Genomic DNA, 16,393 nt, shown 5'->3' with positions numbered 1-16,393 from the left:
CTGGACTTTTTCAAGCCAAAGTAAGAATTAGATCAGTCTAAATGTTAATAAAATGATAGCAAAGTTATTCCACACAGGAGCAGTGAGATTATACTCAGGCTTCTTCCCTTGATGATTAAATGGTCAGCTAAAATGGGTTGCATGCCCTCGCATCCGCCAGTCACTGGCAAGGAGTTTGTGCTCCAGAGCTGGAAATGGCACTTTTGTCTCCACCCCAGAGTTGCATGGAAGAAGCATGGACACCTAGCTAAGACTAGGACTCTGCCAGCAAGATGCACCATCTCCAACATCTCCTCCCTGTGTCTAAGCAGAGCACAGTGGTAGAAGGGAAGGTGTAGATGGAAAGGTGAAGATAGAACCAGCATAGGGAGGACCAACCATGATTGCTATCAGACTTAGAATAGGGAGGGAATGCAACTCTCAAACATTCAGATTCCCTTAACATATTACAGTCATAACTCCTTCTTGAGTCACACTATGTGACATCTCTCAGAGGAACAAACTCAAAACGTTCTTTCTCCCTAAGTAAAGCACCCCTTTCTTTTACTTGTCCCTCAGTGTCTCCTCTAACATGTGTTCCTCATTCAGTTCTCATGGGATTTGGTCTTCTGGGCATTTGGGTCTTCCACACATATACATTTTGTCCCTGCAGACACTATCCTAGGTGTTTGGTCTACCCTGACTCCTTAGGTCTTCTGCCCACCATATCTTTCTAGGATACAGGGACTTGCACAAAGAAAGTTCCTCAAGTCTGTGGCTTTCCTTGACATGTTTCAAATGTGTCCTTCAAAGGACAAAAGTTTGTAATTCTGAAGAAATCTGATGTACTTCTCTATCTTATGAAATATGCTTTGTTGGAACTAAGAAATTTTTTTTCCTACTCTCAGGGTTGTGAATATTTTATCCTGTATTTTCTTGTAGATATTTTACGTTTACACATTTTATATTTGGTTCTATGATTCATGTCTTGTTAATTATTCTGCATAGTATGATATAGAAGCTAGTGTCCACTTTTTCCATAGAGCTATCCATTTGATTAAGCACTATTTGTTGTTTGTTCCCCCATAAACTGACTTATTCCTTTGTAGAAAGTCAATCAACCATAGATGTGTGGTTCTATCTCTCAGTTCTCTACTCTTCTTCCATTAATTTTGGTGTCTATCTTTTCACCAGCATGCCACTGTCTTCATTACTATGGCTTTATAGTTAGTTTTAAAATAAAGAAAGTCCTTCCTTTGCATTTCCAAATAGATTCTAGAATCAGTTTGCCAATTTGTGTTTTGTAAAATTTCACTGGAATTTTTGAGGTTATTGTGATAAATCTGTAGGTCATTTTAGAGAGAATTTCCATCTTAACAATATCGAGTCTTCTAAATCTTGAACATGATATATATGTCTGTATTTATTTAAATCTTCTATACTTTCTCTCATATTTTGTTAGACAAGTACCTCAGAGATTTACAGGCTTTGGGAGCACTGTAATAAATGGACTTGCTTTTTAATTTCATTTTCCACCTGTTTGTTGAAACCATACAAAAATGTAATTAACCTTTGTATATTAGCTTTCTTTGTTGAAACTTTGCTAAATTCATTTATTAGTTATTATAATTGTTTGGTAGACTTACTAAGGTTTTCTATGTAAACAGCCATATCATTTGCAAACAAAGATAGTTTCACATCTTCCTTTCCAATTTTAAGCCTTTTGTTTGTTTTTCTTTCTGTATTATAGTAATTAGGCCTCCAGAGGACAGAGTCATATAAAGGTGGTAAGAGTGAAAATCCTTACCTCATTCTTGTCACTATCATTAAAGCACATCTTTTCTAGACATCATATAATTGGATCTTTTTTTTAACCCATTGTGACAATCTCTGTCTTTAAAACTGTTCATTTATGTCCAATGTAATTATTGGTGTGTTTGGATTTGGGCCCAACATTTTGTTCTTTGTTCCCTGTTTGTACCATTTGGTCTTTGTTCTTCTTCCTTTTCTGCCTTCTTTGAAGCTAACTGAATATTCTCTAGAATTCTCTTTTAATTTCTCAGTTGGCTTTTAGCTGTATATCTGCATTGCTTTTAAATGGTTGCTCTAGATATTTCAACATGTATACTTAGATTTTTCACTGTCTACTTAGAATTAATATTTTTCTCTTACAATATAAGAATCTTCTAAGTCCATACTAATTTCAACCTCTAATCTGTCATGTTGTAGTTTTGACAAATATTACATTTACATATTCTATAAACCCCATAATGCAAAGCTGTAAACTGTAAGATATATTTTAAAGGAATTAAAGAGAATAGTGATGGCTGGAAGAGTATACACCTACATAGTTACCATTTCTGGTACTATTTATTCTTCTTAAGGATTTTATTTTCTACTGGTACTAAACTTTCTTTAGTATTTCTTGAAGTACAGGTCTGCTTACAAGAGTTCTCCTAGCTTTCCTTTATCCAAAATTTTCATAATATTTATGAATATATATATACACACACATACAAACATACTGCATGCATACAGGCTGGGTATAGAATTTTGGGTTGACAGTTTTTCGTTCAGGACTTCACACTTTTTAAAAATTAAGCTTTTATTTTAGAACAGCTTTTTATTTACAGAGAAATTGTGAAGATAATACAGTGCTCTCATATGCCCACACCAAATTTGTTTTGTTACATCTTTCCTTAGTATTGTACACTTATTAAAATTAATGAACAATGTTTTCTGGAAGAGATGATGGAGGAATGGCACTCCATTGAAGGACTTCTTTTCCTTAAATATTTCATAGAATTCACCAGCAAAACTATAGGACCCGGGTGTTTTCTGTTTTGGAAGTGTAGGTGTTTATTCATTTTCCTTAACAGATATAGGCCCATCCAGATTATCTATTTCTCGTGTGTGAGTTTTAGTAGGTGCTTTGTTTTGTCTGTGTTTTTTGGCTTTTTCTGACAGGTCTTGCTATATAAACCCAGGCTAACTCATGACCCTCCTGCCTGAGCCCCAGAGTGCACCACCATGCTAAACTTGAGTTTTAGAAACTTGAGTCTTTCAAAGATCACAAATTTGGTAATTTCATGTAATTTACCAAATTTGTGAGCATGGATTTGTTCCACAGAATCAGCAGATAAGCTTGCTTTATTTCTGTTTACTGGTAAATTGTCTTTCCTCTTTTTTCTGTTAATCTGCTGGAGCTTTATCAATTTTATTGATCGTCTAAGAAAAAAAATATTCTGGCTTCATTTATTTTCTCTATTGATTTCATTTTCATTTTTATTCTTTGGGGGAGGGGATTGAACTCAGGGCTTTGTGCATGCTAAGCAATGTCTCCGCCTCTTTAGCCACGCCTCCAGCCCTTTTGTTTTTGTACTGTGTTTCTGAGGTAGGATCTCCTGCTAACTTTGGCCCACACTGGCATCAAACTCACGATTCTCCTATCTCTTCCCCCATGCAGCAACTGGGATTAGAGATGTGCACACCACATCTGGCATTTCTCTGTTTTTGATTTGCTTACTGTAGGCTTAAATTGCTCTTCTTGTTCTAAGGTAGAAGCTTAAGTTATTGATTTTAGATCTTTCTTTTTACTAAACTATGTATTAAATGCTATAAATTTCCCTTAAAACACTATTTTCACTGCATCTCACCAATTTTGATAAATTACATTTTCATTTTAATTTAATTAAAATATTTTAAAAATTCTCTTGAGACTTTTTACTCATGTGTTATTTAGAAGTGTGTTGTTTAATCTCCAAATATATGGGGATTTTTCTGGCCATTTTTTATTGATTTTTAGTTTTATTTCATTGTGGTCTGAAAACATAGTTTGTATGATTTCTGTCCTCTTCCATGTGTTACGGTGTGTTTTATAGACAGGGGATGTGTACCTTTGTGGATGTGTACCTTTGTGAATGTTAAAGGCGAACTTGAGAAGAATGGGTATTCTGCTGGTTTGGGGTACAGAATTTTAGAAATGTCAGCAAGATCAAGCTGATTGATAGTCCCATTCAGGTCAACTTACTGATCTATCTATCAAGTCCTGCCTTATCTATCAAGTCCTGATGAAGGTGTGTGCGAGTCTCCAGCTACAGTAGTGGATTTTGTCAATTTTTTCTTTCGTTATATCAGTTTTGTGTCACATATATTGACTCCTGTTGTTAAATGCATACATATTTAGAATTGTTATGTCTTCTTGGAGACATGAAATTTCCCTCTTTATCTCTGATGATTTTGCATATTCTGAAGTAGACTTTATTTGAAATTAATATAGCTATTCTGTCTTCTGATTAGTGTTAGCATGGTGCAACTTTCTCCAACTTTTTGTTCTCACTGTATCTGAGTTTTTAAAATGTTTCTTGTAGACATTGTATAGTTAAGTCTTTTTAATTCAGTCTGACACTGTCTTTTAATTTGCGTTCTTAGATTATTCACATCTGAAATAATTCTTGTTAGAGTTGGATTGATATCTATTGTATTTGTAACTATTTTCTATTTGCTACATTTGTTCTTTGTATATTTCCTCCTGCTTTCTGCCGGTTCTGATTGTAATGAGCATTTCATATGCTTTCATTTGATCTCCTCCTTAGAATACCATCTATCCTTTATTAAATTTTTTTAGTGCTTGCCCTAGCGTTTATAAAGTGCATTTTAGACACGTACATACCTACATACACACATACATACATATGCACATACACATAACACATGTACATATGTACAGCACTGGGGTTTGAACTCAGGGCCTTGTACTTGCTAGTCAGGCACTCTACCACTTGAGCCATGTTGCCAGCCCTTAAAGTAATACAAAAACATCTCAAGTAACACTCCACCACTTCACAGATGGTATAGGTACCTTATTCTACAGTATTCCCAATTGTTTTAATCCCTGGTGACACTACTGTCATTCATTTCACTTTTTCATATTGCTATAATTACCCAATACATCATTATTTACCACTTTAAACAAATGGTTATCTTTGATATCAATTAAGGATAAGAAAAAGAAAAGATTTTATTTTACCTTTATTTCTTCTCCAGTGCTCCTCCTGTCCCTATGCAGATCCAAGTTTGTGACCTACATCATATTTCCTGTCCCTGAAGAACTGCTTTTAACATTTCTTCAGAGCAGGTTGTTGCTCATAAATCCTCTTAGTCTTTATGTGAAAAACTCTATTTCTCCTTCACTTTTTTTGAGAGATAATTTCACTGGATATAGAGCTCTAAGCTGGCGGGCTTTCTTCGAGCACTTCAAATATTGTAGACAATCTTCTTTTTCTTGCATGATTTCTAAGGAGAAATGCACTAAATTTCTTATTTTTGTTCCTCTCTAGGTAAATCCTCTCCTCGTTTCTTCAAAGATTGTCTGGTTTTCTGTAGTTTGAATATGTTAAGTATAGATGTTTTTGGCTTATCCTGCTTGATGTTCTGTGTACTCCCTGAATCTGTGGTTTAGTGTCTGTCATTAATTGGGAAAAGTTCTTTGTTCTTATTACTTCAAATATTTCTTCAGCTCTATTTGTCTTTCTTCTCCTTCTGGTATTCCAATTACACATATGTTACCTCTTTTGTAATTGTGTTGAAGTTCTTAGATTTTCTTTTTTTGTTTTGTTCTAAAATTCTTCTCTTTGCATTCTTGCCCAAAAAGTTTCTATTGACCTATCTTCAAGCTCACTAATTGTTTCTCAGTCATGTCCAGTGTACGGATGAGCCCATCAAAGGCATTCTTCATTTATGTTAGTGTTTTTTATTTCTAGTATTTCTTTATGTTCCTTGCTTAGTGTTCCATCTCTCTCCTTACATTATCTGTTCTTGGCCTGTTTTCTCCTTTTTCCATAGAACCCTTAACATATTAAACATAGTTGTCCTAAACTCCCTGTATTCCAACAACTGCATCATATCTGGGCCTGTTCCTAGTGCTTGCTTTGTGTCTTTAGACTTTGCTTCTTAGCATACCTTATAACTTTTTTAAATTGTTGTTGAAAGCCAGGCATGTGTTGAATAATAGTTGCTGAGGTAAGTAGGCTTTCCATGCAAGGTTTTATGTTAGTCTGGCTGGGAACTGAGCTATGTTTAATGTTTTCTGAAGTTGTTGAGGCCAGACACTTTAAATTCCTATAATGTCTTTATTCTCATCTCTTTCTTAGAAAGGATTTGTGTCTTCAACTCTTTCAGCTGCAATTCACTATAATTATGCTGAAATCATTTTGGTATGGCAGCCAAGGATGGGGAGCTACACATTTTATGCTCCTATGATTAAATCATAGCATTTTAGTGGGCCTGTGTCCTTTGGCTGTGACCCTTACAGGTGTTTCTTAACTTTCCACCATCATTGCCACCTTAGGTAACATAAGGGGCTAAAGTAGAAGAAATGTTTTTCCCCTGAAGGCAAAAGGCTCTGGTGAAGTCCTTCTCCTTGGAGAGCAGGCCTTTCTTCTGGAGAATGCTCTTTCACAACCTTATCCAGAGCCATGAGGGTATCTTTGTTGGCTCTTCACCATGAGAAGCTGGTGAGGTTCCTGAAGGCGAAAACCACAAAAGTGTGGAGTCCCTTCTAAAACTGCATCCCCCAGAAACCTCTTCCCCTCACATTAGTCCTCCAGCCTCCAACAGTTCATCAGAATTTCCATTTAGTAGGCTCTAGTGGCTTCTGCCCCAGTATATAGATCTTGCTCGTGACTGGATTCATCTGCCTCTCCAGATTGCATGATGGCAGTGTGCCCTGATACCTCACCTCTCTGATGGGTCCATGAAAGTTCCTAAGTTCCATTTGTTCAGTTTCTTCTTGTTATGAGGATGGGAGTCACGACTTCCAAGGTCTTCACATGTTGGAGCTGAAACCAGAAGTCTCTTTCAGCGATTAAAATATGTCATTCCACTGGTCTTCTGGCCTCCATTGTTTCTGATGAGAAGACAGATGTTATTATTTACATGTAATGTGTCATTTTTCTCTGGCTGCTTCCAAGAGTTTTTTTGTATTTAGTTTTCAGCTGTTTGACTTGGATGTTCTTAGACATGGTTTTCTTTGCATATAGTGGTTGGGGGTAGAGATTTCCTGAACCAGTAAATGTGTGCATTTCACCGGACTTTGGGATTTTCAGTTAACGTTCCTTCAGGTGTTCTTCTTTTCTTCCTGCTCCATTATCTCTAGCTTCTGCTTCTGACATGACAATGGTGCATATCTTTGACAAGTTCAATATCATTCACTAAGGTTCTATTCATTTTGTCAAATCATTTTTTTCTCCATGATATCAAGATTGGATAGCTTCTATTGTAATAATATCTATCTTCAATACTAAATAGATAATACTATTGAAGATAGATACTGCATAGTATCATAGTATCTATCTATTGAAGATAGATTCTATGAATCTTCATGTTCATATGGACCCTTTTTCTCCTTTATCCTTTATTTTGAAACTCTTCTGAGATGTGTGTGTGTGTGTGTGTTATAATGTTAAATCTTGTGTCATGTTAATGAGATTAATTTGGAACATGAATTTTCTCTTAATCTAATCATTCGTAATTCCTAAGAGAGGGAAACAAACATAGGCATGACTCTTTAAAAAAGAGGCTGGGCGGCAGGCCAGCTTCTGCCCAGGGAAAGATGGGGAGTCAGCAGAGACTCTCTCTGGGCTGGCTGGATAGGCCAGATTCATTCAGAGAACATCTTTAAATCAATGAGGATGATGAAGACCTTTAGCTCAAATGGGAATGAATCAGAGTGACAAACAGCAGGTTATCAATGTAAACACATCCTCCTGCATTTCTGCTAGAGAAGTGCCTTGGATGGGGTGAAATCCTGTAAGGAAGCTAAAGTGAACAGAAGAAATAAAGCTGACCCATTATGTTACCTAGTAGCTTAGAGTCTTTTCTTCTGGTTATTATTATTTAGAATTCTCTCCATACATATAGTCTTTCCAATTGACACGTGCAGTAAATCACAGAGGAGAAATCTGGCTGGCATCACTCTAATTGAACAAATAAATAACATTACTTAATTGTAATCAAACTTTAACATCATTTAAACTGGGACCAACAGACATCAGCCGTCCCACCATGAAATACAATGGGAAGTAAAACATATCATCTATGTCCTATTCCTGTCAAAAATGTTTAACATAAAACCAATCATGAGGAAACTATCAAAAATATTCAGATTCTGCAAAACAACTTGCCTGGACTTCTCAAAAATATCAGTGTTGTATTAAAAAAAAAACTACAGTCGGGAGGACTGTTGTAGATTTAAAGAGATTAAAAAGACGTGGCATGTAACTGCAATGTGTGATGTTTGATCATATCCTAAATAGTTTTTTTTTAGTCTATCCATAATAGATTTGGAAAACTTGAATATAGACCACCTATCTGATAATAGTTTTATATCAATGGCAAATTTCCTCAAAGTGTTATTAGTATTGTGGTTATGTAGGATAATGTTCTATTCATAGGTAATGCACAGTATTTAAAGGTGAAGAATCATATTGACTATGACATTTTCAAATGGTTAAACAAAATTAGAAGATACATATATATTTATATATACACATCTAAATACATATAAATGAATATATGTGTATTGTATGTCTGAGAGAACAGTATAAATGTGGCAAAATATTAAAACTTGTGAAGTTAGCTGAGGAATATATGAGTATTTGTTGTACTAGTCTTAATTTTTAATTGACAAATTATACATACAGAAAAGTACACAGATAATAAGTGCACATCACTGTGTACTGCCCTTGAAGCATTTCTATAGGGTTGAAAATTTTAAAATAAAATTTTGGGGAAAAGAAAGCAGTGGTCAAAGACCAGGTTATATATACTCTAAGCACACAGACTCTAAAACAAATGAGCTGCTACCAGATGTCTTGTCTACCTGAGGCAGATATTTGAGGTGGAGATAAATTGTTTGAACTCAGGGCCTCACGTTTGCTAGGCAGGCATTCTTACTGCTTGAGCTCCACCAGCTCTTTTCTGTGTGTGATGGATTTTTTTCAAGATAAGGTCTTGAGAACTGTTTGCCTAGGGCTGGTTTCGAACTGTGACCCTCTTGATCCCTGCCTCCTGAGTATCTAGGATTATAGGTGTGAGCTACTGGGCACCCAGCTGGAGGTATATTTCTTTGGGTTACATTTTGCATTTTATAAGCCCTTGTGTCAAACAAATGACACAATAAAACATCACAATTCTCCTGTCTCATGAGACCTTCCTGCAACGGACATAGATTTCTCCTTGGGAGTAGAAGGGAGTTAAACCTAGAATTGTTCACAGACTTGGAGATTTTCCAAACCAAGCAGAAGCAGGTCCCTCTTCACCCTGCTGCCCTACCTCTGGGAAAGGGCTGGCAAACTTGCAGAGGTCAAGGAGCTCAAAAGCAACCCTGACTTCTTCCTTTTGAAGACACGAATTATTAGAAGTTCTCTGATGAGCTGAGATGATTGGCTCTCGAGCCAGCTGGCAAGAAAGAACTCCAAGTAGATCTCCCCCTCCCCACAAGCTCCCCAGGAACCAGGAGAAGTTGGAAAACAAAGAACCTTAGCCCTCCTCCAAGCTCAGACCCTGTACCCCACACTGATTGATGTGGAAGACTGAGGGGGATACAGCAGGGTCTTCTCAGCAGGACCCTAGTGGTTTTCTTCCTTCCCTCTTTAGCTGGCACCAGGCCTCTTCAGGCTGAGAGAGCCCCAGAATTCTTGGACAAACACGGTGGGAAGTCCTGAGAGAAACAAGACTTCCTGTGAACTTGGCTGTGGGGGTGGCTATAGTGATTAGTTGGAACATTACAAACAGATGTAGTCATATTTGTCTCCCAAGCTGGTAAAGCAAGTTTTTGTGTAACAGGGTCAAAAGCATTTTCAAAGTCAAAGAAATGTTTTCAATGTATTTCACATCTGCAAATTATACTCACTTGACTCAAGGATGTATGTTCAAAGGCCTACTTCCCCTTTCTCCCTTCTACCCCCATTTCTCTACATTCTTGTCTTCCTCCCAGGTGGGGAGGAAGCAGAAGAGCGGAAGTGCAAACCCCAAGCCAGTGAAAAAGACAGGAACGCAGGAAAATGTCAAGAACTTGGAGTTTGCCCCAGTAACCTGGCTTTTCCCTTCTCTAGTCCCTTCCCCTTCCTTTCTTCCCCCTCAGTGAATAATAGGGTCAGCTACTGCACAGAAGGCTCTGGTTCTGTATTTTAAAAATTCTGGCTTCAAGTAAGATTTCTCTTTTTCATAAAGTGATCTGAAAGGACTATGCATTTCCCTGAACGATTAGATTTTGCATCAGGTCTCTGTGCCAGGTCACGCGTTTTAAGTGAAATCACACATACTCAAAGTAGGTTTGTATAGGCCAGCTTCATCTGGAAAAGTCAGTACTGCTACAATGGGAATTAGTTCCTCCAATTCCTAAGTAGTGAATTGTTTGGAGCTCAGTAGCCCAAGGATATGAATTATGCCCTCAATGTCATTTTAAATGACATTTTAATTTGAGCATCTTTATTATGGTGTAAATATGTAGTTATTTCAACAAAGAAAAGAACTGATCCAACAGCCTATCCAGACAATGCAAAATTGTGGAATTTGACTCTTAACAAAATCTCCATTGTGTTGACTGAAGAGGGTTTCACTTTGACCATGGGAAGAGTATCAACTGAAAGTAAAATATCTGGAAAAGTTTATCCTCTTGTGTTGGAGCCAAATAGCTTAAGGGACACCAGAGTTCTTTCTGCCCTGCTGCTAACCTCATAGTTTCATTTTAAGACCAGGCAGAGTATCTGGAAATAAATTTTAGCACCCTGCTTGATGCTTTGCTGTAGTACCCAGAGACATAGTTGCAAAGGCAGTCCCTTTGCATTTCAGCAGCCCAGTGGGCTGGCCCAGCAGACAAGAGCACCACAAACAAAACTTCTTTGTGACAGAGAAAAGCACCAAGAATTTCTTGTGTCAAAATCAAGAAGGTGCTCTAGTGTAAATGAGACTAGCCTGCAAATAGCAAACTCTCTTTCATTTTTAGAGGTGAAAAATGGTGTTATTAAAATACTGTATTTCACATTCTCTGGATATTTGAGTTTCCTGAACGACATTCTTCTCAGAGCTGGGAAGGAAGTTTGATTCAGCTCAGCTCTGTGGACACATGAAGTCCTAAGGCATAGGCCAAAGGCAGGGTGGACTTGTGTGGCATCCTTCAATCAGAAGAGTTGGGGGCAGTCTGAGCCCCTCTGCAATTTGGCATGAGGAGAGCAAAGAGGAAAAGAATGGGAAAAGTTGGACAAGGACTAATTGAATGCCAAGGTCATTATTGTGGTTCAGTCATTGCTTCCTGGAAAGAGATCATTTTTGTGCTTAACCTCATGCCCCCAGATTTCCAGGATGTTGCTGGCTCCCTGGAGCTCTCTGGGGCCTGCTTATTTACCAGGCTTCTGGGCCCAGGCACAGAAGGATGTGAGAGGAAATCACTCAAGTGGGACACAAGGAGAAACCAAAAGCAAAGCAAAGGCTTTGAACTTGCTGCTCACATAAACCTTCTGGTGCAAATTATAATCAATTAAACAGATACCAAATTCGTATTGCCTGCTTCAGCTTTATAAAAAAGAGTATTTTGTGGAATTTCTGACTATTTTATTTTTCCAAAAAAAGTGTTATTTGGAGAATGCCTCAAATGGTAAAATAAAAGGAAGAAATAAATTTATAATGTTTAGAAAACTTAATTTAACCTTTTGTAAGATCTTCCTTAAAGTCCTGAACAGTGAGAGGACCAGGTATCTGCCAGGAATTGATCAGATCAAGTCAAGCTGTGGGTATTTTGATTTTGGTTTTGGGGTTTTTTTTTTTTGTTGTTTATTTTCTTTTTGTGGGACTGGGGTTTGAACTCAGGGCTTTGTGCTTGCAAAGCAGGCACTCTACTGTTTGGGCCATATCTCCAGTCCATTTTGGAGATGGGAGGGGCTCATGAACTATTTGCCTGGGCTGGCCTTGAGCCCCTATCCTCTCAATCTTAGCCTCCCAAGTAGCTAAGATTACAGGTGTGAGCCACCAGCACCTGGCTCAGGCTGTGTTTGAATGTATTTTGCTATTAAATGGCATGTGGCCAGTGATCTGAGAAGCAGAGACAGGTAAGGAAAGCAATGGCCACTAAACCTTGGGCAGAGTGCGGAGGTGCGGTGGGATGAGCCTGAGAACCTCTATGGTGGACACAATAAAATTGGAGGTGAGCAGGGTCTCCGAGCAAGACAGTTTTGCCTAGCGAGAGACCTTTCTAAAGGGAAAACCCAGTCTTTGAGAGGAGCTCCCTGGGGACCAAAGGGGAGATCAGCACTTGTGCCCTCCAAGGACCAAATAAATGGGGTTTAGTTCCATAAAAGGAAGCACATTTTGCCAGGGTGCCTCAGGAAGCAGTGAAATTCCTGACCTTGGCATATCTTTAGCACACACTGGATGGTTATGGCTGGGAAGGCTGTGGAAGGAAGGGTCTCTTGCACTGTGTAGATGGCAGAACCAGACTGCAAAGTCTACAGTAAGCATTGACTCAGAGAAACGCAGGGCAATAAAAGGATATTTCCCCAAGGAAGAAAGTTTTCTCCTATCAGCATTTTGAGTTCCCAGCAAAGGCACATTCTGAAAAGGTCACTGCACATAGCACTGTAACTTCCTGAGGATAGGGACTTAACTGATTCTGTTCGTGTTCCTTTGTAGAGAGGCATAATATTTAACAGATGAATGAGTGAGTGAGTGGGTGAGTGAATGAAAGAATTAATGGATAAGCATTGATCTGTTCTGTAAGGAAGATAAAAGGATACAGTGTACCCAGAACACAGATGGCAAAGAGAGGAATAGTGGGAGAGGGCTAGATAAGTATGTATGGGGCAAGACCAAGTACTAGATGGAAGAATTTTATACTTAATATGGCGAATATGACATGCATAGGAAATGGTCAGCTCAGAACCCCAAATCTTCCTGGGGGTTCTTAAATATCTTCAAATAGCTCAAGTCCCCCCACCTCACACTCTAAATTCTTCAAGGTCACATCCAAATATCCTCTAGCTCAGGATGATTGGGAAGCATCCTATGGAGTTTTATCAGTACTTAGTCCTTGCTGGGACCAACTCATCAACATCACTGTCTATTCAATCTCTCTAGGACTGTGGCCAAGACAGTTAGCACTACTCAAGATTGATGTTTCCCTTCTACGTCATAGAGCTGTTGCTCCAAAACTGGTTCTTTGCTAGGGACTGTATTTCTGGCCTCCTTTGCAACTAGGTGAGAACACAGGACTAATTTTCACCACTGTGTTAATAATAGAACCAGCATGTTTCACTAACATGTTGTCCTGATTAAGAAGTGTGTTTTCTCTATTCTTCCTTTTTTTATCCACCAGCTGAATGACAAGGACTCTGAGGCCCTAGCAAAGGGAAGAGTTGAAGGTAGGAAGAGCAATAGGAGAGAAAATTTTGAATATTCTCAACAAAAAAAATGATAAATGGCTAAGGGGACAGCTTTACCAGTTATCGTGATCTATATACTCATCCTATACTTGTACTGAATGTACGCCGTATCTCATAAATAAGTACTAGTACCATATGTCGATAAAGATAAAAACCATATTTTTTAAAAGGACAGAAAGAGCCTGGATCATGGAAGGCTACCCAGGAATGCCTGTATTTGACTATGACATAGATGGGACATACTACTATGTTAAGGTGCTGATAACTTGAAGTTGTTTATTACAGGACTTAAATTACCCTCAACTCAACAAGTTGGAATTGTTTGGAGACCCAAGAATAAACTCAGGGCCAAGGAGCCCCTAGAAGTTAGTGGTGCAAAGAAGGAACTCAATCAACACTTGGCAGATAAATAAATCAGAGTTCTCTGGGCCCTCAATACTTTGCCATTGAATAACCAGCAACATCTGTTGGCCTGTTTCCTTCAGACCCACAGGTGATCAGGAGCACTGGATTCTCCTGGCCACAGACTTGGAAAGCCTTGGGGACCATGTGTGGGCTAGAGACAAAGAAAAGCTCGTCTGCATATTTCAATTCCAGCTCCAAAGACATTGCATGTGCCATGGAGAGAAGGGCGGGGAGGATGGGACTGAAATTAGCATATTAAATTTTAATGCAGACAATTCCTACTTACCACTGCTCAACGTACAATTTTTCTGCTTTCTGATGGTGCAAAAGTGATCTGCATTCAGTAGAAACCATACTTCAAGTTTTGACTTTCAGTGTTTCCCATCTGTTGCCATGTGTAGTAGGAGATCTCTCTTTGCACTCAGTCAGGCAGACAGTCACGAGGGAAAACAACTAACACCTACACTGCATGTGTTGCTAAGCTGGCATGTTTGGGAGGCTAGGGGCACTAAGTGCATTTTCAAGTTATGAGATTTTTAACTTCCAATGGGTTAATTGGGAAGTAACCCATCATAAGTTGAGAAGCAGCTATCCATCAAATGCATAGGTCAATAGTTCTTAGGATTTAAACAAAATGAAACTAAAATATGGGCAAAGGACATGAATAGAAATCCATGGAAAAATGATCAACAGATACATAAGAAAATGTTCAAGCTTGCTCTTAAAGAAATTCAAATCTAAACAACCAAAAGCTTTTGTCACCTTTTTGATTGGCTAAGATGAAAATCTGAAATTACCTTCTATTGACAAAGGTGTGGGAAAAAAAGATATTAGAGTTGGGGACTCTTACTGGGAGTTGGAACTGATGGAGTTTTGACAGCAATTCGACATATATCAAAATTACTGAAATAAAGTGCCATTCAACTTATCTATTTCACTCCTACTTATCCAACAAATACACATTTGTATAGTCCAAAGGTTCATGAAAATAAATATGACTAGCCATGAGTAGTCATTGCACGCAGCAAACTGTTGAATCTGCCCACCTTTTGCCAGCATGGTACAAAAAGAAAGCCCCAGTGTGGACCAACCACAGGGTCAGAGCCCAACAGAACAAACCCTCTGTGTAAAGCGACATTTCTTGAAAGGTGCCCTCCAAGATTGCTAAAGAAGGCAAAAGGGTGATTCTGTTTCCTGCATTCTGCAGATTCTCTCTTTTCAAAAGTGGCCCCATCAGAGAGGAAAGCCTACAGCAAAGCCAGTCTGACTTAAGGGAAATGGGAAGATTCATTCAGTCAAATGGATCTCAGACCATTAAGAAATCCCACCTTCCAGCCTGAAGATTGTGTTTTGAGAAATCAAAGGGAACCAGGAAAACTTCAGCCAGATTCCCAGCTTGCCTCTTCAGGGAGGACAGGAGGCAACTAAGAGTGTTGATGAGCACCTTGGGAAGCTCTAAAGCCTAATTAAGTCAGCACTGAAAAACCTCAAGGACCCAGAAACTGCCTCTTCCTAATAGAGAAATTCTCACAGCTAAATCTCACATTGGAGCTTTGAGTTAGCAGAAGGCTTAACCTTAGGGAAAATTAATTTGAAATGATTGCTAAAAAGTTCTTTCCATTGTTTTAAATAAGATCATGTTAGCTTCTTTTCCACATAACAGTAATTTCCGCTCCAATTTTTGAAGTCTTTTCTGGAGCTCTATGCTTATAAATCAAATATTAGGCATTTCCAACCTCTTCATGACCTCACCTGGAGGTCATATTGATAGAACAATAATGTCACCATTTGTAAATCGGTGGCCATTTTATCCTCAGACACCACTGGAAAAACTTGCAAGGGCAGCCCCACCCTTAAACAAATTCCCGTGCTCTAAGACAGCCCCACACTACTAATGCGCTAACTTCCTTACCCTCCCCCTTCCATAAAAGCCACGCCTGGCCCAGAATCGCTGCTGTGCCATCTTTTCCCCGGCCAGCCTGGCAGTTGGGGCCTGCCATTAAACTTTGCTCTATGGACGTGAGACTTTTCTCATGAGCTTTTCTTTGTGAGCGGTGTTTTTCCTAACACATATGAGTCAGGAAATGAAAGAAAACTGCCTTCCTGATGAGACTGGCAGGTGCCCTCCAGGCCTGCAGACTGTACCTACACATGCAAACCAGCGTGGGAGGGAAGCAGTTACTTGTGCAGACTAGCAGTTGAACCAGCTTTCTATCATGTGATGATCCATTTCCCCTCATTTTCTTATTTACATAAACTCAACCTCAGAATTTTCCATGGACTCAGAACCTACCAGGCATCTTTAGATCCCTAAATTATAAGTCCCAATCAGTCAAAGCACTTACCTTCCATGAAGCCAGAGACAGTTCTTAGACTAGAGACTAGCAGACTAGCAGCATAGCTGAAAAGATATTACAGACAGGCCTGGGTTCAAGTCCTGCCTCTGTCATTTATCAGCCACTGTGACATTGAATGCATTACTTCACTTCTTGGAGCCTCTGTCTCTTCGTCTGTTAAGTGAATTCTGTCTTACAAGCGCCTCATAGCAGCTTGAATTAAATAGGTCATGCAGC

The 16,393-nt window shown here is 38.8% G+C and overlaps 1 long non-coding RNA gene across 1 annotated transcript in view; it reads right to left on the bottom strand.

Annotated features, from left to right (window-relative positions):
- The window catches only part of LOC141423067 (uncharacterized), a 35,745-nt gene extending 19,413 nt beyond the window's left edge, over positions 1 to 16,332 (bottom strand). The window contains exon 1 of the long non-coding RNA XR_012447723.1: positions 16,166 to 16,332. This is a non-coding gene — a long non-coding RNA (uncharacterized lncRNA). The remainder of the gene's footprint in view (positions 1 to 16,165) is intronic.
- Positions 16,333 to 16,393: the final 61 nt, after the last annotated feature.

Source organism: Castor canadensis, chromosome 5, assembly GCF_047511655.1.
Source record: "Castor canadensis chromosome 5, mCasCan1.hap1v2, whole genome shotgun sequence".
Classification (NCBI taxonomy): domain Eukaryota; kingdom Metazoa; phylum Chordata; class Mammalia; order Rodentia; family Castoridae; genus Castor; species Castor canadensis.
Note: the sequence above shows the minus strand (reverse complement) of the source record. Positions and strands in the feature narration are given on the sequence as shown.